General features: G+C 45.0%; 1 protein-coding gene across 1 annotated transcript in view; it reads right to left on the reverse strand.

The window, feature by feature from the left end:
• The window catches only part of TNFRSF25 (TNF receptor superfamily member 25), a 76,034-nt gene that overhangs the window by 37,102 nt on the left and 13,737 nt on the right, over window positions 1–25,195 (reverse strand). The gene's annotated exons all lie outside the window — the stretch shown is intronic.

Below are 25,195 nucleotides of genomic sequence, written 5' to 3' on the forward strand. Positions count from 1 at the left end.
TTACAAGCACACTGTGGAAATTGCTAAAGATCTATGTCCTGTTAATGACAGCAACCTGTGAAAAAGGTAAGTTATTCTGACATTGGGGGCCACCTTGTGGTTGCATAGTTAAAGAGAAGTGTTACACCCCTATTTCTGGATGCTTTTTCAAAATTAATTTAGAGAAGTGTAGCGTGAGGAATATTGCTTTAGAGAAAGATCTTGGCCTGATAACTGTTACTGCAGATGAGTAACCTGTGAGAACTGAGGAAATTGCATATTGTGTAAGAACCGCTACACTGCACTGCCACCTCCGCGCTAGCTGCCAAGGGACACTGCCTTCCATCACAGCAACCACCAACACCAGGGGCACTCGAGCTGCCAACAGGCAGGAGATCCTGAACACCAGGGGGTGCCCCGGAGGGAGCAAAAGGTTCGCCCTTCACATACTGCATGACCCAAGGAGCATCTGAACTATGAGTACAACTACTCCCATCCTTCTTACCTCCCCTGCAGCACATGCATTTTAAAGGGGTTGTCCGATTTTTTAAAATATTGATGACCTAACTGCACCGACCCCCTGACGATCAGCGGTTTTAAGAGAAAGCAGCGGCTCTCTTCATTGTTTAACTGCTCGCTGTCGCAACCACAGTGGTGAGCAGGAGTAATTTCATCTCAGCCGTCCCATTCACTTCTATGGTGATAGGTCATCAATATAAACAAAGCGGACAATTTAATAATTGTGACGCAACTGTGCATGTCCTTACACCATAACTGAAACTGACACCTTCAAGTGATTTGGTGTAGATTTCAGGTGTAATCTACTGCAGTTTCTTGACATAGACTCTAAAAATGTGCAAGGCCTCTGTGCCTGGACCAACACTATCTACTCCTCCTCAGCTAAATTTTTGGAAAAGTGGTGAGTGGGGCACAAAACCTGCCAAAAGTCCCAACATTTTGTGCAAGTAGGGCATGAGCCATACTTTGTGACTTTTTGGTTCTAGTTTCCTGGCGTAAAATGCTAGGGTTTTATGATGACCTTATACTGATGATCGGTGGGAGTCCAACTCCCGACACCTTGGCCGATCAGCTGTTTGAAGCGCCGCTGCACTATTGTGAGTGCCACAGCCTCTTCCAAGGCAAGTGACATCAATCTCATCAGTCACATGGTCTGGGCGCAGCTCTGCCCTATTCAAGTAATTGGGGCTGAGCTTCAATACTACACACAGCCACTATCCAATGTACGGTTCAGTGCTTGGTGTGGTGCCGGGCATCGACACCCACCAATCACATACTGATGACCTATCTTGAGGATGTCATCAGTGTAAAACACTCAGAAAACCCTTTTAATTTTTCCTGATTTCTGGCTGCCTGCAGCCACCACTAGGGGTAGCTAACAGCAGATTTATACAGCCAGCACTGAGCTGAATGCGAGCTGCATTTTTTTATGCAGTGAGTTCCCTCCAGTGACGACTGCAGGTACTGGTGTCACCATAAGGACTCATGCACACGACCGTATGTATTTTGCAGTACACAAAAAACGTATCAGCAAAAAATACAGATGACGTCCATGCGCATTCCGTATTTTGCGGAACGGAACAGCTGGCCCCTAATAGAACAGTACTATCCTTGTCCGTAATGCAGACAATAATAGGACAATTAATTATTTTTTTGTGGAACAGACATACGGAAACGGAATGCACACGGAGTAACTTCAGTTTTTTTTTTTGCAGACCCGTTGAAATGAATGCTTCCGCATACGTTCCGCAAAAGAAGGAATAGACACGGAAAGAAAATACATTCGTATGCATGAGCCCTAAGCATGGGATTTGAAGCAGCTCTGTGACAGTAGTCCTCACCACAGGCTCTGTAGCGATCTGATGCATAGCCTCTATAGTAGAGCGACTACGTCCTTTGCACAGTTAGGCATTGCCCACAGCATGAAGAAACCATCAACCCACAACTCATTTCTCTAGGAATAGAAACTACAGCAGAGAAACTCTAGGAAAACAAAATTAAGCAGCCCGTCTGTCTTATGTCAGTCTGTGCCTGCTGCTCCACAGACAGTACTCCAGCATTAATGGAGGTTGGAGTAAAATGTATTATATCTCATCTGATTTGTCATGCTATGTGCGTTTAATCCACCATGAGATGCCAGAGTAGAAAAGCTGAGTTGTGGATTAAATAATGTATTCTGTAGCTATGGTATAGAAATGAGTATTGCTATGTGCTGACATTAAGGAAACCTCTGGTGGTGTTTAATCCCTATTGGGAGTCACAGACCCAGGGAAGTACTGTAGGCCGATAGGCAGTGCATGGGAAGAGGATGTAAACCTTATTGTTTATTAAATGTAATTTACTGTATTGTGATCGAGCACTGCGACAGGGGCAGGAACTGGAAGAATGCCGACAACAGCTGAGCTGAGTCAGAGGTCAGTGTTGGGGTCCTGTCTCAAGTGTCTTCAGCCTGGGAGCATGTTCCTGAGAGTCCATATTTTGAGGTGGAGACAGAGCTGCAGGCTAGTCATGTTTAGGCAGCATAGACAGGAAGCTGGGAAAGCAATGCAGCTGGTAAGAGAAGGCCATCTGAATACTGCATGGTAGTTAGCTAGCAAGTGGAGGTGAGTGCTTCTTGTCAATTGGCACACCACCTCAGAGTCAGGATAAGGGCAGAGACAAATCAACACCAGAAGCAGCAGAAGGGCAGCCTGAAGAAGAGGTAGCAGACTTGCTTTTCATAGTTCCTGCATCCTGGAGCAGCAGAGGACCTCTAGAAAAGCCTGGTCAGAACTAGAAAGAACAGCCAGCCTGCTGCACTATAAGCTATACATTATCTGTGTGGAGAGAAATACCATGACTGGTGAGAGACAGTTTTTAATATACAGTAATTTATTAAAAGTTATGTTTTATGTAGCTCTTTTTCCAAGGTTAAAGGGAACCTGTCACATCATGTTCAGCAATATAACTAATAGCATTGCCCCACAGAATAATGGAAACACACTGAGAAGACAAGCACGCTAATACTAATCTGTTTTTATTTTATGACTGTAGATTTTTTATTCTATTTTCCATGCAGGATTGTGGGTGGGGCGGCCATCTTGGCAGAGCTGTTAATAGCATTTAGAGATATGCTTTCCAGTAGCCATATGAGCCATTATCACAATAGTCTGGAGAGGAATCATTGACTTCTATGGGAGAGTTTTCAAGACATGCCCTGTGACCTGTGCAGAGGCCACTGCCCCGGGCACCATCACCTATTGTGAATGGTGGAGCATGTGTTGTCTAGGTAGAGGTGATATCTGTCATTGTAATCCTGCCTGTGATCATACTAAGATGGCTGCTGAAAAATTATCTATACAGAACAGGAAGCCTCAACATATTATTTAAGGTGGGGTTTTCCAGTAATAATAATTTTTTATGAATTGCCCACAGCATACCCCCTTGCTTCATGCCTGTGCTACTCCATACTGCCCTGCCATCTGTCTTTATATTCTGGTGCATGTATTGGTGCACATCACCGCTGAAGCCAACCATTGGCTGCAGCGGTGCATTTGACCATGCCAGTGGGCAGCCGGATGTAAACAGCAGACAGGAGTAGGAGCGGCACGGAACAGGTAAGTATGAATCTTCTGTTTCAGGGGGCATGCTGCGGGCACGTAATAAAAAATAATTATTAACTGAAAACCCCTGTAAGTGGCCATTGCAGAAACTGCAGGGTTTTAGATCTTTTTAAAAAAAAATAATTAGATAGTGGCCTTAAAAAAAATCTATAAAAACGTTTAACATAAAAACTTGATATAAACAATAGGTAATTTTCTGATGGCACATTTCCTTTATGGTGGTCATAGCTACTGGATAAGGACACAATCAGCTATTTCTGAAGACTCCCTCGTAAATATGCCCGCGCGGCTCGGTTTCCCCTAATTTATCTGGTCTATTCCGAACAACACTTTAACACGTTCTGATGGAATCTCCAGACAGTTTTATTATTTACTACACCCACTGCATTGTAAGGTCTCTTCTCAGAGATGGCCCGCAGTTGTATGCTTTGCATATGGAGTTCAGGGAAGTAGACCCACAGGAAAAGCTGACTAAGGCGCACGTTTGAAAGTAGAACAGATAACCGGAAAACCACATGTTACAGAGCACACAATGCAGATTCTGGTAAAAGTGTCTACAATAGCACGGATGCCAAGCTCCTTAGAGAATAGATATATAAAATTGAAGAGTTATATAATAACATGGTACAAGAGCCCCGTGGACAATTTGAGCTGCACTCGCTATTCTGCTGGTGGAGTCACCGTATACTACATTATATTACTTATCTTGTACTGATCCTGAGTTACATCTTATACTCCAGAGCTGCATTCACTATTCTGCTGTTGGAGTCACTGTGTACATTACATTACTTATCCTGTACTGATCCTGAAGTTATATCCTATATTATACTCCAGAGCTGTACTCACTATTTTGCTGGTGGTCAATGTGTACATACATTATATTACTTATCGTGTACTGATCCTCATTTACACCATATATTATACTCCAGAGCTGAACTCACTGTTCTGCTGTTGGAGTCACTGTGTACATTACATTACTTATCCTGAGTTACATCCTGCATTAGGATACCTTCATTCGCTGCAGATTTTGTTACATCCACAGCATGTGAAGTCACACGTGTGCAGGTAAGGCCTCATGCACACAACAGTATTTTTTCACGGTCCGCAAAACGGGGTTCCGTTGTTCCGTGATCCGTTTCCGTTTTTGTTTCCGTGTGTCTGTGGAGGATCACCAGACATGAAAAGTGAAAAAAAAAATCTAAGTCAAGTTTGCCTTGAAAATGATAGGAAAAAAACGGACACGGATCACGGACGCGGATGACAATCTTGTGTGCCTCCGTGTTTTTTCACGGACCCATTGACTTGAATGGGTCCGTGAACCGTTGTCCGTGAAAAAAATAGGACAGGTCATATTTTTTTGACGGACTGGAAACACGGATCACGGACGCGGATGACAAACGGTGCACTTTCCGAGTTTTCAACGGACCCATTGAAAGTCAATGGGTCCGCAGAAAATCACGGAAAACGGAACAACAGACACGTAACACAACAACTGTCGTGTGCATGAGGCCTAAGGCTCCTTTCACATCACCGTTTTTCCTTTCCGTTCTCTGGCTCAGTTGAGGAGCAGGAGAATGGAAAGGATGGATTCTGCAGATAACTGAGACCTAACTGAGCGTAACGGAGCCTAAAGACCCCATAGACTATAATGGGGTTATAATGGGGTCCGTTCAGTGTCCGCTCAGAATATGATTTTTCAGCGGAGACGAAAGTCCTGCATGCAGAATTTTCATCTCCGCCCAAATATCATATTCTGAGCGGACACAGAACGGACCCCATTATAGTCTATGGGGTCTTTAGGGTCCATTACGCTCAGTTAGGTCTCAGTTATCTGCAGAATCTGTCCTTTCCATTCTCCTGCTCCTCAACGGAGCCGGAGAACGGAAAGGAGAAACGGTCATATGAAAGGAGCCTGAACCACATAAGATCCGCACGAATTTCTGCAGCATATCCGCACCAAAATCAGCAATGTCTAACAGTGGTTTTTGGTGCAGATATGATGTGGTTTTGCCGCAGATCTCACCCTTTATTTAAAATGGTGAAATCCGCAGCTAAAACCGCAGACATAATTGACATGCAGCAGATTTTGAAATCTGCAGGGCAGGTCAATTTCTGCACGCATAAATGAGTACTTGAGATTAGTGCAGTCTCATGCGCTTTGCTGGTACTGTAATACGCTGCGGTTTTTGTGCACGGGAATCCACACAGAAAAATGCAAGTGTGCAGGTGGCCTTATACTTCAGAGTTGTACTCACTATTCTGCTGGTGGAGTCACTGTGTACATACTATAGATTATATTACTTAGGCCTCTTGCACACGACCGTGTGTCCCCCGTGACCACATTGCGGCCCGCATGCGGACCTATTCACTTGAATGGGTCCGCAAATCCGGAGATGCGGTGCGGAACGGAAACACGGAATGGAAGCACTAAAGGAGTGCTTCTGTGAGGTTCCGTTCCGTGCTTCCGTTCCGCAAATAAGTAGTGCATGCACTACTTTTTTGCGGTGCGGACTGTCGGATGCCGATCGTGGACCCCTTTCAAGTGAATTGGTCCGCGATCCACATGCGGTGGCCCCACGGTCATGCTCATGCATTGCGGACTGCAATTTGCGGTCCACAGCACGGGCACAAAGCGCTTACGCTCATGGGCATGAGCCCTTATTTTGTACTGATCTTGAGTTGCATCCTGTATTATACTCCAACTCCAGAGCTGCACTCACTATTCTGCTGGTGGAGTCATTGTGTACATACATTACATTACTTATCCTGAGTTACAGCCTGTGTTTCTGTTATTATAAAATTATAAAACACAACAATAACATAATGTAACAATAAAACAAGAATAACAAACATAATCATAAAATATCACTGGTCCAGCCACTTACTGCAATAATAATACTGTAATATATACATACACTAAGTATACATAAATACACCCACCCTACACTAATTATATATACTAACTGTACATACACAATACCCACCCCATCATATTATACACACATCCCATCATATTATATACATACACACACCCCATCTTATAACATACATAAACCCACCCCATAATGTTATATACATACTACCACCCTATACCAAATATATACAAATAATCACAGAAAACTAACTGATCCAGTTGCCGAATAAACCACCTATATAACCATAACAATTTTTTTTAACTGAACTTTCACACGAGCGAGTTTTCCGCGCGGGTTCAATGCGTGAGGTGAACGCATAGCACCCGCACTGAATCCTGACCCATTCATTTCAATGGGTCTGTGTACTTGTGCGTTGCGTGAAAATCGCAGCATGTTCTATATTCTGCGTTTTTCACGCAATGCTGGCCCCATAGAAGTGAATGGAGCTGCATGAAAAACACATTGCATCTGCAAGCAAGTGCGGATGCGATGCGTTTTTCACTGATGGTTGCTAAGAAATGCTGTTTGTAAACATTCAGATTTCTATCACGCGCGTGAAAAATGCATCAATGCGATCACACGCAAACGCAATCACAAACAAAACTGACTAAACTTGCTTGCGAAATGGTGCGAGTTCCTGAACGCACCCTGAACGCATCCGGTCCTGATCCGTATCGTTCGTGTGCAAGAGTCCTTACACTATATTAACCCAGTGTCCTCAAGTCGACAAAATACACACAATCCCAAAATCCAGAAAGTCCCATGAACACACTCCGCCCCCCTTGTGTCACCAGCCCACCTAACCCCAAACCCCATATATACAAGAAAACTCCATATATACAAGAAAATTTGGGCAAAACAATACATAAAAAAAATACACAAACCCACACACAATAAAATCCAAGTTCGGTGCCTGCAATCCCTACATTCTATATACTGACCAAAACAACACAAGAATCTACCGTGTCAGGATCAGTCCACCACCAGGGAAGGGGATGACAAAACTAGCGCACCCGAAAGAAAAAGCCCCTCCAGAGGCGAGAGGCCCTCCCTGCCCCCAGTCTTTTGCGGACTCTTGAGGCTGTGGGAGGGTGTCCGGGAGATCAAAACCAGAATACCCCTCTCCCAGCCAGAGACTCTCACACTTATCCCGGGTTGATCTTGAACCCGGAGGCCTCCAAGTAGCAATCCACCTCAGACATCACCGACTCTGCCTCCCCTCTCGAGGTCACAAAAATGGTGACATCATCAGCATATGCTACCCTCTTGTGCAACACTCAGTCCAGCTCCGCCTAGTCCATCCTGACCCCCGCTAACGGCCCACGATCTATCCTTCTAAGGAAGGTGTTAATCATGAACACATATAGCAGTGGGCTCAATGTGTAACATCCCAGAGTTATGTTACTAAACTCTTTCTCCCCGCTACAACCTGTTAAGTGTATCTGCATTGTCATTCCGTGTAATTTAACATCATATTCTCACAAATGTGCATTATAAACCTTTGTTAAATGTATTTGCTGTAATTTCCATGTACATCAGCAGGTGGCAGCAATGTGTTTAGCAGGCCTTAGTGATAGTTTAGCATACCTAAACTGGAATAGTACATTCCAGTTTAGCTCCCCCTCTTTGAGGCGGTTTGGAATGTTCCCACATCCTGCCTCATGGGGAGGAAAGGAAGTTAAGTTAGTGTGCCAGCTACCCCTGCTAGGGGAAGGCTGTGCTGGTAGGAGCTCCCAGTTTTAGGGATCCCAACCCAGGATCGTGCCTCGGCTGAGGCCAAAGATCTTCTTCCCCAGTGTGAGCCTTCAGCCTCAGCTGGTTGACAAGCAAGCAGCACCTCCAGAACTACAGATCTCCAGGACGAATCATTCCCTGTGAGCAGAACTGTGAGTAACTATCCAGAGACCAGGAGAAGCCAAATTCCTCCTCAGCTAGTCAGTCCCATACCAAGCAGAAGATAGACAGAGCAGAGGACAGATTCCTGCCATATTCTCCAGGCACATAGTATAGGAGCAGAAGAGATATTGATCCCTGCCATACATTGCCAAATACCTGCTGGGACCCAAAAGACTAATGCTGTATCTCCTATGGATTAATGCTGCCTTCAGTAAAGACAAGTTGAATTATATTTCAAGTCTGGAACTCATTTACTTCTACTAAGTTCCTCAATTACTCCTACTAGCAACACTCATTTATTGCAAGTGAGCCAGGATCCAGGAGTCCAGCTGAACCAAGGTAGGAGACACCGTTGACACTATACCTACTGCTATACAGAGACATTACTCCACTCTGGCATTCCTAACCTGGTACGTGAGTTGCAACACCTTAAAGGGCCCTGAGACTGTAACCTGCGCACACTGCAATTGGCGTCACAAACAAAACTCTTAACTATAATTTACACCTGACCCAGTCAGTGCATATTGTTGCGCCAGTGTGCATTAGTCAAACCCGGCTTACTGCATTAAAATGGCGTCACTGGAACAGGATTGGATCGAATTGTGTGCCTATCCCTGACAACAGAAGCGGATCCAATTGTGTACAGAACCGGATCAAATTGCATGTTTTACAGTACTGCAAGCTTTACAGATTGTGCAAAAAACTCTGAAAATTGACTTTGTTGCTTTGTTGCTGTGCCAGAAAGCACCATGTGGTGCCCACGAGTACTCAAAATGTTAATTCGCCATATTCGCAAAAAGGCGCCGGCTCTCCATGCTTGTCGGAGGCGAGAAAAGTCAAGAACGCCCTCTCAAGAGCGCGAAATTGCCGAATACGCCCCCAGAAGCGGAAAACATAGGAACGCCCTCTCAAGGGCACGAAGATGCCGAATACGCCCCCCCTAGAAGCGGGAAAACTAACGACTGCCCACCACGAACTTTACATTGTGAGCCAAGGGAGTGCAGACTCCTCCCTCTGGGCTCCACCCTCATGTCCTGCACTGATTGTGACAGAGGAGCCAAGGAAGATGGCGTCGAGAGTGCCGCAACCCAAGTGGGACCAACTCGTCTTCGGGGATGATGACCCTTTTAAAGAGGAACCCCCTGGCGAGAAACGTGTGTCTCCAATGATACGCAGCACTGCCACTACAGTTGCGGCCACCCGGCCGCGACACCAGGCAGGAGATACCTCCCAACAACAAGCCAAGATGGTCACCGCACTCCAGCCCACTCCCGCGGAAGCAGATGTCGTCCCTCTCCAGACACAGGAGAAGATGACTGCGCCAACCCTCTTACCGGCTGCCCGAGCGACTGACGTCCCGGAACAGAAGCAAGCCGCGATTCCTGCAGAGCGGACAACAGCTTCAGCGACAGCCACGATGACGTCACCTATCGCGGAGTCCCCCGCACACAACCAGGTAGGAGCAGACACGCTCCCTGAGCCCCAGGCCCGGTCCGAAGCTGCCCCTGCACCGCTCCCTGTGGGTCCCGATACCCCTGATAGGCCCAAGCCTGCTCCGCCATGCACACATACTGGTGCAGCGGAGGCGGCCGGAACTTCCACTCCGCCGCCCAGAGCTAATACCGCCAGAGTGGGACGTTTAAACTCAGAGGTCCCCATAGTGAGCCCTGAAATCCCTGTGGCTCCAACTCTACAGGTGGGGCAAATAAATAACTCTGTCCTGACATTTAACCCCAGGGTGCAACCTTATGTCCTTCCTTGGAAGCTGCCCCAAGCACCTGCAAGTAGCCTTCCAGAGCCCCTTCAGCCAGAGGTTTTGTCCACCTCTGCACCGGCTAGGGATCCCGGCTTGCAACATGTCACAGCTGCATTCACCAGGCTGACTGCTCAGCCAATTCCAAAATACATCACAAGAGGGCAGTGGTGCACCACTACAGCTGCCGAGTGCACCCAGGTTAAAGAAGAACTTTTGTCTCCTCAAATATGGGACCCAGGAGGATGTTTTCCAGACTTTCCTGTAAGGAAAACTACCCATTGTGCAAATTACCCACTACCTTGTGTGGATTACAATTAACTTTTATTGTTCCAGAGGAATACAAGTGACTTATGGACATATTGTTCCTGTCCACAGTCAAGCACTTCAAAGTAAAAGGACTCAAGTCATATTTGAGCGTATTATGATAGTATTGATTGCACTGATATTTGCATAATGTTTTTGCACTAATTACCAGTTTACATTTTATGCAACGTTCAAGATAACATGCTGTCACGGGGTTCCGAAGGTGCACTCGGTCCCCCATTGCCTGCAGACCTGTTGCTTAGCTTTTGGAATGAGGTTCTGTGTTTGACCTCATTCCCAGGGCGGCTTTACTAGCTGGGTGGCTCCCTGCTCCTAGTCTGCCTTGAGCGCCGAGCTGATCACTCGGTGCTCGACTGGTTGGTCTGTCGGTCATGTGACGCTGGCCACGTCACATGACCCTCCCTCCCCACTATAAATACAGGCAGCCTGCTGGCTACAGGTTGCCTGTTAATTTCTAGGTTCCTGGCTATTTGTTGGACTGCTGAATACTTACCTGATCCTGTTCCCTGACCATCCTTTTGCCTGCTCCTCCTGTACTGCGCATCCGTCCTGGTATTGTGACCTCGGCTCCCACCTGACTACTCTCTTAGGACTCCTCTTGTACTTCTCTGCTCTCCTGGTATTTGACCCCGGCTTCTCCTGACCATTCTTTGCTTAATCCTTTGTACCGCGTAGCTCTCTTGGTTCTAACCCGGTCCGTTCATGTTCCGTATTTTTTCTTGTCTGTCTTCCCTGCACATATCCTAAGTTAGGGACTGTCGTCCAGTTGTCCCCTGTCATCAGGACTCGTGAGGCAAGTAGGCAGGGCCAGGGGTGAGGGTGGAGCGCAGTGGTCACTATCCTTTCCCCTGTGTGTGTGTGGACGTGACCGTTACACATGCACATTGTGTGTATTCTTTTCCAGGTGCCGCAATGTGACTTTATGCACTTATTGTGATGTTTGCACTTACCATTGCACTTAACAAAAAATGTAGCAACTTACTAAGTATGCCTTAACTTGACAGCTCTTGTTCTCTCCCCACTTTATACGGACTGTCTTCATATGGACACTGAATACTAATGGCCTACACCCGGTGATATATACCCATAGGTACCCAGGGTAGGACCAAGTGGTAAGTCCTGGCAGGTCCAGTAACTACACGGGTAACCCCGCTGCTTTGGGAATCGTTAGAAGTCCTAGACTGCTCCTTCCCGCTTGTTTCATGTTCAGGATTGTTCCCATCCTGAGGTGTCTCATTTCCATGAGATCCATGGGATCGTAATGCCCTCCTCCTGTGACATTGCCAGAAGTATACGGAGACGATAAATACCTTCCCTTCTGAGCCTTTTGCCTAAGGTAAGGCGCCTCAAACCTTAGAGCCACAATTTAGCTACCCAATAGTCACCATAGTGATCGTGCTTTAAGCCAAATTTCTCAGGCTTTGGTGCAGGGAAGGGAATACAGGATAAAGCCACCTTTTCATTTGCGGGCATTTCATTACACAATGGTGGGATTACAGAGTAAAGACACCCCCATGCTTTCTTTGGTATTGGTGGACGATACCCCAAAAGTCAGTCAGTAATGTTTGCTTTGTGCAGTATTTAGGTTACCTGGTTATACCAAGAGAAGGAAACTGTGTGTTGGACACCTTACTCTAGCGGGCAGGAACCTGGGGAAAGCCGTTTCATGTTTTGTCTATGTATGTCTTTATATGTAAGTCACACAGCACTTTGTATTTATTTGGGTACCCCAGAGCTGGTTCTTTCTCACCCTCCTAAGCACAAGCCGAGGACGGCTTAACTTAAAGTAAAGGGGAATGTAACATCCCAGAGTTATGTTATCCTTCTAAGGAAGGTGTTAATCATGAACACATATAGCAGTGGGCTCAATGTGTAACATCCCAGAGTTATGTTACTAAACTCTTTCTCCCCGCTACAACCTGTTAAGTGTATCTGCATTGTCATTCTGTGTAATTTAACATCATATTCTCACAAATGAGCATTATAAACCTTTGTTAAATGTATTTGCTGTAATTTCCATGTACACCAGCAGGTGGCAGCAATGTGTTTAGCAGGCCTTAGTGATAGTTTAGCATACCTAAACTGGAATAGTACATTCCAGTTTAGCTCCCTTCTCTCTGAGGAGGTGTGGAATGTTCCCACATCCTGCCTCATGGGGAGGAAAGGAAGTTAAGTTAGTGTGCCAGCTACCCCTGCTAGGGGAAGGCTGTGCTGGTAGGAGCTCCCAGTTTTAGGGATCCCAACCCAGGATCGTGCCTCGGCTGAGGCCAAAGATCTTCTTCCCCAGTGTGAGCCTTCAGCCTCAGCTGGTTGACAAGCAAGCAGCACCTCCAGAACTACAGATCTCCAGGACGAATCATTCCCTGTGAGCAGAACTGTAAGTAACTATCCAGAGACCAGGAGAAGCCAAATTCCTCCTCAGCTAGTCAGTCCCATACCAAGCAGAAGATAGACAGAGCAGAAGACAGATTCCTGCCATATTCTCCAGGCAATTAGTATAGGAGCAGAAGAGATATTGATCCCTGCCATACATTGCCAAATACCTGCTGGGACCCAAAAGACTAATGCTGTATCTCATATGGATTAATGCTGCCTTCAGTAAAGACAAGTTGAATTATATTTCAAGTCTGGATCTCATTTACTGCTACTAAGTTCCTCAATTACTCCTACTAGCAACACTCATTTATTGCAAGTGAGCCAGGATTCAGGAGTCCAGCCGTACCAAGGTAGGAGACACCGTTGACACTATACCTACTGCTATACAGAGACATTACCCCACTCTGGCATTCCTCACCTGGTACGTGAGTTGCAACACCTTAGAGGGCCCTGAGACTGTAACCTGCGCACACTGCAATTGGCGTCACGAACAAAACTCTTAATTATAATTTACACCTGACCCAGTCAGTGCATATTGTTGCGCCAGTGTGCATTAGTAAAACCCGGCTTACTGCAAATGCACAACCCTGGCAAACACCAGACCCCACCTCAAAAGAGTGGCCAACCCAACCGTTCACAAACGGGAAACTCTCTGTCCCTGCGTACAAGGTCCTAAGCCAATCGACAAACCGCCCCGGCAGGCCATACCTCAGAAGGACAGACTGGAGATACTCGTGGTTATCCCGATCAAGCGCTTTTGCCTAACCCAAGGACAGCAAGTACCCCTTCCAGTGACCAGCCCTACCCAGCTCCACGGCCTCTCAGACACTGAACACAGCACTAAACGTACTGCGGCCTGGAACAGAGCAATGCTGGGCACCTGAAAGGAGTCGGGCTGCAAATTTCACCAGCTGGTTAAACAACACCTCTCCCAGAATCTTTCTGTCCACATTGAGAAGTGCTATGGGACGGCAGTACTTAATGCGAGATGGATCTTTACCCTGGGTCAAGAGGGGAACCAAGGCGTCCTTGAAGGTCTAATAAAACTCAGATGTTAAGCCACCTGGACCTGGTGACTTCTTGAGGGCAAGCCCTTTGATCGCCAGTCTGACTTCCTTTTCACTGATCATCTCTACCAAAACATCAAGAGCCTGTATTATACTCCAGAGCTATATTCACAGTTCTAGTGGCCTAAGATCAGAAATTTTGCAGTGCTCCCTTCTAGTTCAGAGCTCTGCATTCTTGGAAGTGACGTCTTTACACCAAGCACTGTTCAGTTCTGTTCTGAAAACACAACTTTCCACCAGCGTTACAGGAGCTCAGCAAAGCTGATATAGAGTGACTGATGACAAGCTTTTTGACTGTTTCCAATAATTACCAGCAGAGTTGTGAATGCAGCTCTGCATTATAATACTGGCTGGGAATCAAAAACAAGATCTGCAATGTAATGAATTTATTTGTGGAGCCTTTCAAATGATGTATAATGGTGGGCATGCTCTCTGAAGGGCTAGTACACTTTCTTACCATTTCATTTTCAGGCTACATGTATTCAATGCATATTTTCTGTGCAGATTTGCATGTGGATCTTGCTGCATTTCCGCAACTAATGGGCAGCGAAATTCGGATGTAAAGTCAAATTTGATACAGATTTCACTATATACCTTGCAAAGGTTGAAATCATTAATGAAAATCTGCTAAATTAATTGACATGCCGCAGATTTTAAAATCAGCACCTGTGAGGGGCTGTCCCCGCAGGTGAAGACTCTCGCTCTGCCCCTTGATTGATAGGGCCAGACATCTCGGCTGTCCCTGACAATCTCTCGCAAGTGTAGAGGCTCTGCTTCCGCTACTGGAACAGTGATGACCATGCACCGCTACACTTCCTAGCATAGCCTCTGCACTTGCACAGCTACTCAGAGCAGGTACAAGATTGTCAGGGCCAAGATGTAGTGAATGGATCATTGCAGTACTCACCATTTTCAAGATCTCTGCTTACTATCAGTAAGGCCTCTTTCCCACGTCGCATGTGAGGGCCGGATAGGATGCGGGCGCGTCGCGGAAAAATGCGTGATTTTTTAGCGCGATTGCAAAGCATTTGGAAGCGTTTTGCACGCGCGTGAGAAAAATCGGCATGTTTGGTACCCAGACCCGAACCCGGACTTCTTCACAGAAGTTCGGGTTTGGGATTGGTGTTGTGTAGCTTTTATTATTTTCCCTTATAACATGGTTATAAGGGAAAATAATAGCATTCTTAATACAGAATGCATAGTACATTCACCTCATCCACTTGTTCGCGCAGCCCGGCTCGTCTTCTTTCTTCTTCTTTGATGACTTGGGAGGAAAAGGACCTTTGGTGACGTCACTGCGCTCATCACATGGTCCATCCCCATGACGATCGGGTCCCCATCTCGATCGTCACCTAGCAACCATGCGTGAAAATCGCACCGCATCCGCACTTGCTTGCGGATGCTTGCGATTTTCACGCACCCCTATTCACTTCTATGGGGCCTGCGGTGCGTGAAAAACGCACAATATAGAGCATGCTGCGACTTTCACGCAACGCACAAGTGATGCGTAAAAATCACCGCTCATGTGCACAGCCCCATAGAAAAGAATGGGTCTGGATTCCGTGCGGGCGCAATGCGTTCACCTCACGCATTGCACCTGCATGGAAAACTTGCCCGTGTGAAAGAGGCCTAAGGGTCTATTCAGACATCCGTAGAATGTGTCCGCATCCGTTCTGCAGTTATCCAGAACGGGTGCGGACCCATTCATTCTCTATGGGGCAGGAATGGATGCGGACAGCACACAGTGTGCTGTCCGCATCCGCATTGCCGGAGCGTGGCCCCGAACTTCCGGTCCGCGGCTCCGGAAAAAAATAGAACATGCCCTTTTCTTGTTCGCAATAGCGGACAAGAATAAGCAGTTCTGTGGGGGTGCCAGCCGGGTGTATTGCGGATCCGCAATACACTACGGACATGTGAATGGACCCAGAAGGAGGAAAAGTGTTCAGTACTAATGCTTCTGACAGCTGAGGGGTGGCCACAAATGTAACCATGCGTTTAAATAGACCGCGCGATTTTCAAGGTAACCACTCCAAGTTAGAGTATCCACTCCTACACGTATGGGTAAAATATTAGTCTCCACAGGAATCCTCCTCCTCCAATGATTCCTATGGGATGCCAAAAATCACACTGATAGTGAAGTACTGCTGTCAGTTGTATGCACACCTGATACTATACTCACCGGCGCACAGTGGTATGCAGGCACTTCAAACAAGCGCTATAGAAGCGAGCACATCAAGGTCCTCCTTCCCGGTGGTAATCCTATAAGGAGTTCGCTCTAATAGTGAAGCACCATCTCCAATGTAGATAAAACAAGTATTTATTATACTCACAAATTCCATAAAAGTATATGGTCGTGTAAAAGGCTGCTGTGTTTTATCTCTGAACCGTTTATACTTTTATGGAATGTGTGAGTATAATAAATACTTGTTTTATCTACATTGGAGACGGTGCTTCACTATTAGAGCCAACTCCTTATAGGATTACCATCGGGAAGGAGGACCTTGATGTGCTCGCTTCTATAGCGCTTGTTGGATTTGCTGATTGCTAGATTGCTGTTCAGCCTACAGTTATCTCATTTGTATGGCCGGCTTTACTGGACATCAGGTCGGTGATCTGGACAGGGAGCAGAAACTTGAAGTTTCGCCTGCTATTAACCACTTCTTGTTTTTATCAATGTTTCAGTTGCTGAATCCTTTTATAAGCAAGTTCCCTATGTTGTCTCTTCTCAACTTTTTTTAGATCATCGTATACATTAGATATGTAAATTCAAGATGCTACATACAAAAGATGCACTTATGTACATTCCGGACCCATAGGCTCCCATCACTGCACCTACCAGCATCTCCTTTTACCTCCAGCGGCACAGTGCCTAACGAAGGCCAGACACGGCCGAAAACGTTTGCACAACTTTTGCCACAAATCCATTGCAAATAAAATCAATGAAAGAAACCTTCTGCTGTGATTTATGATTTTGATGATAACGGGGCTGGGAACCCTATCTACAGCACAAAAAGGCAGACAGCCACAAAGTTTGGTATACAATACAGAACAAAAGAACATTATATACTCATTGACAAAAAAAAAACGCACCAAGAAGGAGTTGATGAAATGGAACTTTCTGTGTGTGAATGTGATGATGATATATGGAAGTGATTACAATATTAGAGAAAAAGGAGACATTTATTGGGGAAGACTGTACAACTGATAGGAGTCTGTAGGACTCTGTTGGGTCACCTCTAGCCTGGATACAAGATAAGATACGGTTGGGCATGGAGACATACAGATTCTGTGTGGTACCTTGAGACACATCTGTCCCCCAGATGTCCCTCATAGGTTGCTGAAGCTGGCGTCCCAGCTGGTCCCAAGACAGGCAGTTTGTCAAAGCAACCGACCTGCTTCTCTCAACCCAATGATGTGTCCCCTCTCAAAGTGCTTCAACTGGGCAAAGCACCTTCAATTGCGTTGTAGAGGTACGCTGCTCAAAAGCAGCCTCTGAGAGCCTTTTAATAGGGCAGCAGGGAAGCACTTTTACACCCTCTTGTGCAACACTCAGTGTCTAATCAGACATGATTACACCTGTAATCATTAACATATTTGCCTGAGACATAATTGCATGCTGAGTTTTGCAGCAATCCGACATTTCTATCTGGGTGTGTGATTTTTTTTATTTTTTTCTATGAGTGTACATTCGTCTTCCCATGCTGCCCACATGGTGTTAGTACGTTTTGTATAGACCATAGTTTGTGTGCTTCTCTGTGTTCACCTGACCTCAGTGTAGGTCGTGTACTGTATATATATACGCAGGTGGGACTAGTTGCTCCTGGGCCCTTGTGGAAAGTCTGTAACAGAGCGCCAGACTGCTACCTCTGGTCAAATGGCCTTTGCGCAGCTCAGTCCTATTCAAATAAATGGGAATGGAGTGCAATACCAAGCATAGCGCCTATACAATGGGTGTAGCTGTGCTTGGGATACTATGAAAAGGCCCCTTCAAATAGCTGATTGATGGAGGTGTTAGAAGGTAGACTTCCACCCATCTGATACTGATGACCTATCCTGAGGATATCTTATCAGTATGCAAGTCCCAGAAACCGATTTAACCTCTTTTTTGAATGTCCACACTAGAGATGAGCGAATTTATAGAAAATTCGATTCGGCTGCTTCGCTGAATTTTACCCAAAAATTTGCTTTGTGACTAATTACTTTGTCACGAAGTGCATTTTTTTGTAAGTAGCGGGTGCAATGACAGGGAGCTGCGATAGCACTGCCCCCGTCATTGTACTCCTCAGATGCCGCGTTCATACATGATCGCGGCATCTGAGAGTAAAATTAACAATTATTCAAACTTACAAAATCAAACTTACCGCCTCAATTTGCTTGCGACGGGCCGGCCACCGCCATCTTGCTTGAAGATCTCGGCCAAAATCCCGTGTGGCACGAGACAACGTCATCACGCCGGCTGGCGTGGTGACGTATGAATCATCATGACGGCCGCCGTGATAATGTAATCTCGTGCCGCACGGGATTTTGGCCGAGATCTTCAAGCAAGATGGAAGCTGGCGGCCCATCGCGAGCAAATGGAGGCAAGTTTGAATTTTTTAGTTTTTTATACAATTTCAGGTTAAATCAATTCGCTGACATGAAGCACGAGGAAATTCGGTTTCTAGGCAAATGGAATTTATCCTGAAATTCGGATCGAATTCCACTTCGTGGGATTCGATTTGCTCATCTTTAGTGCACACCATTAGAAGACCATTTTTATTGCAATATTGAGTGAATATTTAATCTTTAATTGTATATCTGGAGCTGACCCTGCCACTTATATATAAGGTACTGTACCTCTCTCTACAGTGTTACCCTAGTGGAATTACAGGATTACTTCTCTCTCTGTAACCTACAGTAGTGGCATTAATGATCATTCCACCATCTTTTCTGGACCCTCAGTGGTCAATGAATTGTCTGAGCTGCTCAAAGGTTTTAGGTTCAAGTTGTTGAATCATGCCACAAGGGTCCACTATCAATCAAATGTCTATGGGGATGGCTACACTAAGCACCACCCATTTGGTTGAAGGAGCTTTTTACTGGAGAATCCAAGAGATGGTGTGGCCAACTATTATGTCTCAAATCTTGTATAATGAATTAGAGGATTTCAAGGAGAGAAGTTAGGTCTGTTTGTGTGTTTGTGGTCTGTTTTTTTTTAAAAGTCTTTCTAAATAATTGCCCTCAACAGGCAATATGCATCATTCGGATATTTACAGGAAAGTGACAACCACACTGATATCCCCAGGAAATGAGATACCAAGAAGGTTGTCAGCTACGTATACATTTAAAGTCTGATGATGTAGATGATAATGTTATCGGAATTGTAGACTGCCGAAAACTTCACTTCTGCTGTGCCCATTTAGCAAGACAAAGCAAAGATTAAAAGTGATACAAAATGACGTTCTGAACAATTTTTTTAAATTCTGAAATATCATAGGAATCAACTCAAGATATTTCCACCTAAGGGTACTTTCACACTAGCGTTATTCTTTTCCGGCATAGAGTTCCGTCAAAAGGTCTCAATGCCAGAAAAGAACTGATCAGGCATATCCCCATGCATTCTGAATGGATAGAAATCTGTTTAGTTTGGATCAGTATGCCTTCCGTTCAGTCACTGTCAGGCGTTTTGGCCGGACATAATACCGGTATTATGTCCGTCCAAAATGCCTGATCAGTCGCCGGAATGCCGGCATTAATTCCCATTGACATGCATTAGTGCCGGATCCGGCATTGCAAAACAACTAAAGGACGGAAAACTGTGAAAAAGACTGCAAGACGGATCCGTCCATCCACATGACAAGCGGAGAGACGGATCCATTCTTGCAATGCATTTGTAGATGGATCCGCACCCGGATCCGTCTACAAATGCTGTCAGTTGTCACATTGATCGGCGGATCCGGCAGGCAGCTTCGACGATGGAACTGCCTGCTGGATCACACTAACGCTAGTGTAAAAGTACCCTAAAATGTATTTAAAGAAAATCTCCAACTTTATAATTTGCTATACAGTCAATAAGATCTGAATGATGCATCTTTAGTATTGCCTTCTTAACTGTGCTATTATTATACATGTTTCCTACTGATGATATCGGGGAACTGTCAGCAAGTTGGAGGATCTGATAAATATTATATTTAGAATTTATAGCAGAAAACAGTATCTGGGCTGTCCACACAAACTATAATTAATATAAAGTCAAATTAAGATCCATTGATAGTAAATAGCCTGCACATTACAACAGGAGCATTCTGTGCTACACAGAGATCCTCACGTAGAGTAAAATGAACAGAAAATAGCAGAATAGGTAATAAAGATAAATTACACAGATGGTGGATTTTACATTTGCTATGCCAGCAGTGATACTTAAAAGCAGAGCTTCACTTTTAACTATCTTTTGAAGACGTCGTCATTATGACACAGCACTAACATCTCAAGAGGACCTCACAGCACCAAACTGGACATGCCATAGCCTGTTAATGGCCATCCAGGGGTCATCTCTGGTATACTGGCCTTTTAAGATTACATCATCTCACCCATGACATCATCAGTGGAGGTCTGTGAGATGGAACCCCCACTAAAACCACAAAAAAGGGAGTTTGAAGCAAGAACTGGTGCCAACACCTGGCAAAGCTGAGAAGGTGAAATATCATGGACCACTTTGGATGAGTAAATGGCCTCTGTAATTCATGCCATGAAGGAATGACAGTGTAAAACAGTACAGACCCTATAGCACCAATCACTGAGAATACATCACAGTAGTCACAGATACCACTAAACTTACAGGCGCATCAGCGTACATAGTTACATAGTTGGTAAGATTGTAAAAAGACACAGGCCCCACCTGTAATCCCACAGTGTTAAATTCAGAGGAAGTAAGAACATATGAGGCAGATACCAATTGCTTCACTTGCTATGTGTCTGTGTGTCCGATGTGTATGTGTGAACAGGAGCTTAGTTCAGTGTATTTCACCTCAGGTTCAGCACTGCAGGGATTACACCCTTCCTCTCCTTGACCTTAACCACTGCTGTAGCCACAGCTGCCTCTGGAAGTTCTGCTCTTCGTCTGTCGCTGCGCCCACACTATGATGACAATCCTAAGCTGTGTAAAGTGACCTGCAGTTCCTAACCACCTTCTGCAGAGTCTTTGATAACACAGAATGTACTTCAGTTGCCTCCTTCTCTCTTCTTCTCTTCTACAACGTCACCAGGTCATCTTGACAGTAGGCCAGTCATACAGTTTCGCATTCTGTCCTCAGAATTAGCCTGGACAATGAGGCCCTTGTGGCAGTGTCCTTTGAGGGCCTGTCAGCTTATATTAGGAAGAACTAGTGGCCTGTGACATACCAACTACCCTCAAGAGTTCTTGATACCTTTATTGATCTCTGGTTGTTGGAGCTTGCCAAAGAAATATTTCATGAGAGAGAATCTCTTCAGTTGCCGCCAACATTTCAGAGACCCCTGACGCCTCCATCTTCTAATCTAGACCAGGAGCCCAGGCAACTGTATAGCCTAAAGAGAGTCAACCCAGGTGCTCTAGTGACCTCTGTCTGTATTGTGGTACCAAGGGACATTATGTCCGCACTTGTCCTTGCAAGGGGAGACTTACAAGCCTAGGGACTATAGCGGAGATGGCCCTGGGTGAAGACCAGATCTTTCCAAAGTTGACCTTGCCAGAATGTATTATTATTTATTATTAAAGCGTCATTAATTCCATAGAATCTCTGTCCTACGATGGTACACGGTTTACAATTTCAGCCTTCACAGTCTCTGGCTCGGGAGGAGGCTTCTTCTTGCATCAGGACTTGGTAAATCAGTACTGTTTACCCGTCCAGCACCTGAAGAAACACTTGGTGGGGATCTGTATCAATGGAAAGACTTTCCATACAGCACGTAACTGAGCCCCTGGAACTTCAAGTGAGTTTGTCCCATTCTGAGAGAATTTCCCTGTATGCTCTGCCTGCGTCTACAGTCTGCTGGGAATGTCTTGACTCCATCTAAACAATCCAGTTCTCGACTGGAACTCTGGGTTCTGCTAGCCATTCACGATGTCTGAATACTATGCAGCCTGTCAGAAATCCACCTGTATCCTCAACACCTGCAAGATCTACCTTCTATGTATGTTGTAAAGATGCCCTCATCAAGAAGAGGGCTGGAGACCTGTCGCCATTTCTGAGTCAAGTCCATCCCCTGTATGTGTTTAAAGCCCAAACTAAGTCTGACCATGCCTCAAGAAACATAGTGAAAAGTGCAAAAATCTATTCTGAGTAATGTGCCTCCCTCTACTGCAGTACCAGTGACAAGAGGGCATAAGGAGGTTACACTGGCGGCCTATGGCCACCGTTCCAATCACTTTGTGTCTGTGCGGTATGTATGTGTGAACAGGAGCTTAGTTCAGTGTATTTAACCTCAGGTTCAGCACTGCAGGGGCTGCACCCTTTCTCCCCTTGCTCTGTGTGTTGCTATGCAGCTGCTGACTAATTAGCTCATCAGCTCCCCTATGTATACCAACTTGTCTCTGTCATCCCTTGCCTGATCAACACAGGTCCTGATAGTCTGATTTACCTTGCTTTCGGAGCTTTAATCTGTTTTCCTGTTGGTATTGTCCACCAATACCCTGATGTCTTTTTCAGAGAAAGTTTTACCCAGTGTTTTACAATTTAACACATAACTGTACATTTTTTCTTTAGCTCAAGTCCATCATCATTTATTCTCACTGAACTTTATTTGCTATTTCTCTGCCAAAGCCTCCATCCAACCTCCCCAAATTCCATAGCAATACTGTATTATATTATCCTCCTTTGTGTGAATAGCTTTTCAGAGCTTAGCATCATCTGTAAGCCCTTTACAAGATCATTAAAGGGGTCCAAGATATTGATAGCCTATCCTCAGGATAGGTCATTAATTACTGATCAGTGGTGGTCCGACTCCTGGCACCCCCAACAATCAGCTGCTTGAAGTGGCCGCGGCACTCCCATGAGCACAGCACCTTCTTCCTTGGCCAGTGACGTCACATACATCAGTCACATGGCCTAAGCACAATTCATATAGCTGACCAGCATGGGGTGTTGGAAGTTGAACCCCCACCGAGGTATACGATTTCCTTTAGTGAAAGAAAACCCATTTACGACCCTGTATAGGTAAATAAGGTATGGATCTAGACACTTCCACCCAAATATTTTACTGCAGGCAATGTAGCTTGTTAGCTCCCCCTAAGGCACCCAGGACCTGGGAACATGCCCCTCCACCACCAGAAACTGGAAACTATAGGGTTCAAACAAAAAGTTACCACCAGAGGGAGGTATCATGAAAACTTCCTGTGTGAACTACCAAAAACAAATCACTAACTGAAAAACATAGGAGGTAGTAGCTTACTAAAACTTAACGTTTAGTCAATTGAATAAAATACTAGGATGCTAGAGGAAAGATGATAGACCCCAGGGAAGGGAAAATATCCCTACACGTTTCGTCTTAATCTCCTCTTAATCTTCCCTTAATCCTCTTAATGAAAACTATTGGGGCAGCTGAAATATCCATAAATGTCACACAATATTCAGAGTTTTCCGGTGAACACCATTTCTTTTTTAAATGTTATTCTTTCAGCCTCAGAAGGTCACATCTTGTTATTTTTTGGAATTAGAAAGAAATAGTCTATAGTCTTATTCTTGGAATTTATCATATTACATTTCTACAATTTTTAAAAGTTCAGACCAGTTTGAAACTTTCCAAAATACCTTTTTTTAGCACTGAGATGAAGAAATGATGTAAAGTGGGCAAAAGAACAAATTTCGTATCACTAGTGATGTGGTTTCTGATCTTATCATAAATCAGCCAATTACCTATATGCAAAATACATATCAATGTCCTTGACATAGTCCTATTACAACAGTACGATCTGCAGCTATGCAAAGGATAAACTAGAGTCGTTAGAGAGGAGCTTGGGGGGAAATATGATGCAGATACTCAGGGGAGGGGGGAACCAACAAGCCATTTTGGCTTTGCCAGGATATTTGGATATAGGGTGATGGAAACAAATGAAATCTTTGGTCTGGGTGAAGGAGTGAAGTTGGTAGGTAGGATTAGTAGAAGGCTACTTAAAGAGGACCTATAACCTCTCCTGAACGGTCTGTTACTTGCATTCCTCTTGTGATAACAATTCTGGAGAATCTATTCTTATATCCCTGTGCTGCACCATTCCTTTATCATTACTGCTAGAAGTTCCAGATGGGTGTTACCAGTTGGGGTGACGTCTTCGTGTAGTCTGACACTGGCAGCACTGATTGGATAATGTCAGACTTTGCAAGGACACCCCCCAACACCAAACTTGACCTTCATTGCAAACTGCTAGTAATTCATTCATAACTTCTAACAGGAATAATAAAGGAATAGGCATAAGAATAGATGATCAAGAATTGGTATTACATGGGAAGTGCAGGTAGTTATGAAAAAAGACATTTCAGGGGTGGTGACAGGTCCTCTTTAAGGAGAAGCAGAGAAAGTGGCATTTTTAATATGCCATAATCTACAGGGGCCTGCCAGCGTGATGCCTATAGATTGTCATTCCTTTGTAGAATAGATGGACCTTGTATTCTAGATTTACCGTGTTCCAAACCACTGTTAACTGGCAATCTCTTGGTCTGACACTTACATAAAGCATATGGATTTTTGTCCTTCGGACCTGCTATATTTTAGAGAAAACAGTCCTTAGTGTTGGTTACTAAGTCAAGGACTATTGAGAGGGTTTTAATAGTAAGTGCCATACAGTATGGTGTCCAAAACCAAAAACACTGCCCTACTTTGTCCAAATAAGACTTCAATGCAATTAAAGGGGTTTTCTCAGTGTTAAATACTGATGACCTGATCAGATATTGATGACCTACCCTGAGGAAAGGTCATTAGTATTAAACATCTGGAAAACCCATTTAAGTGAATGAAAATGAATTGCCACCATACTCAGTATAGTGTCATAAGTTGCAGTGCTACACAATGCCTAAGCAAAAAGCGCTGTACACGTCAGACATCACCATACAGTGTTCAAATGTTACCAACATGACCAAATAGTGGCATAATGCTAGGATATGCCACCAATATCAGATAGGTGAGAGTCCCACCTCTGGGACCCACAACTAACTCCAAAATGGGACAACCAAATTGAGTGGAGAGCAGCTGCAGAAGCATGGCTGCCCACTATTCATTTCTATGGGACTTCCGAAAATAGCCAAGTGCACT

The sequence above is a fragment of the Bufo bufo genome, chromosome 1, assembly GCF_905171765.1.
Source record: "Bufo bufo chromosome 1, aBufBuf1.1, whole genome shotgun sequence".
Classification (NCBI taxonomy): domain Eukaryota; kingdom Metazoa; phylum Chordata; class Amphibia; order Anura; family Bufonidae; genus Bufo; species Bufo bufo.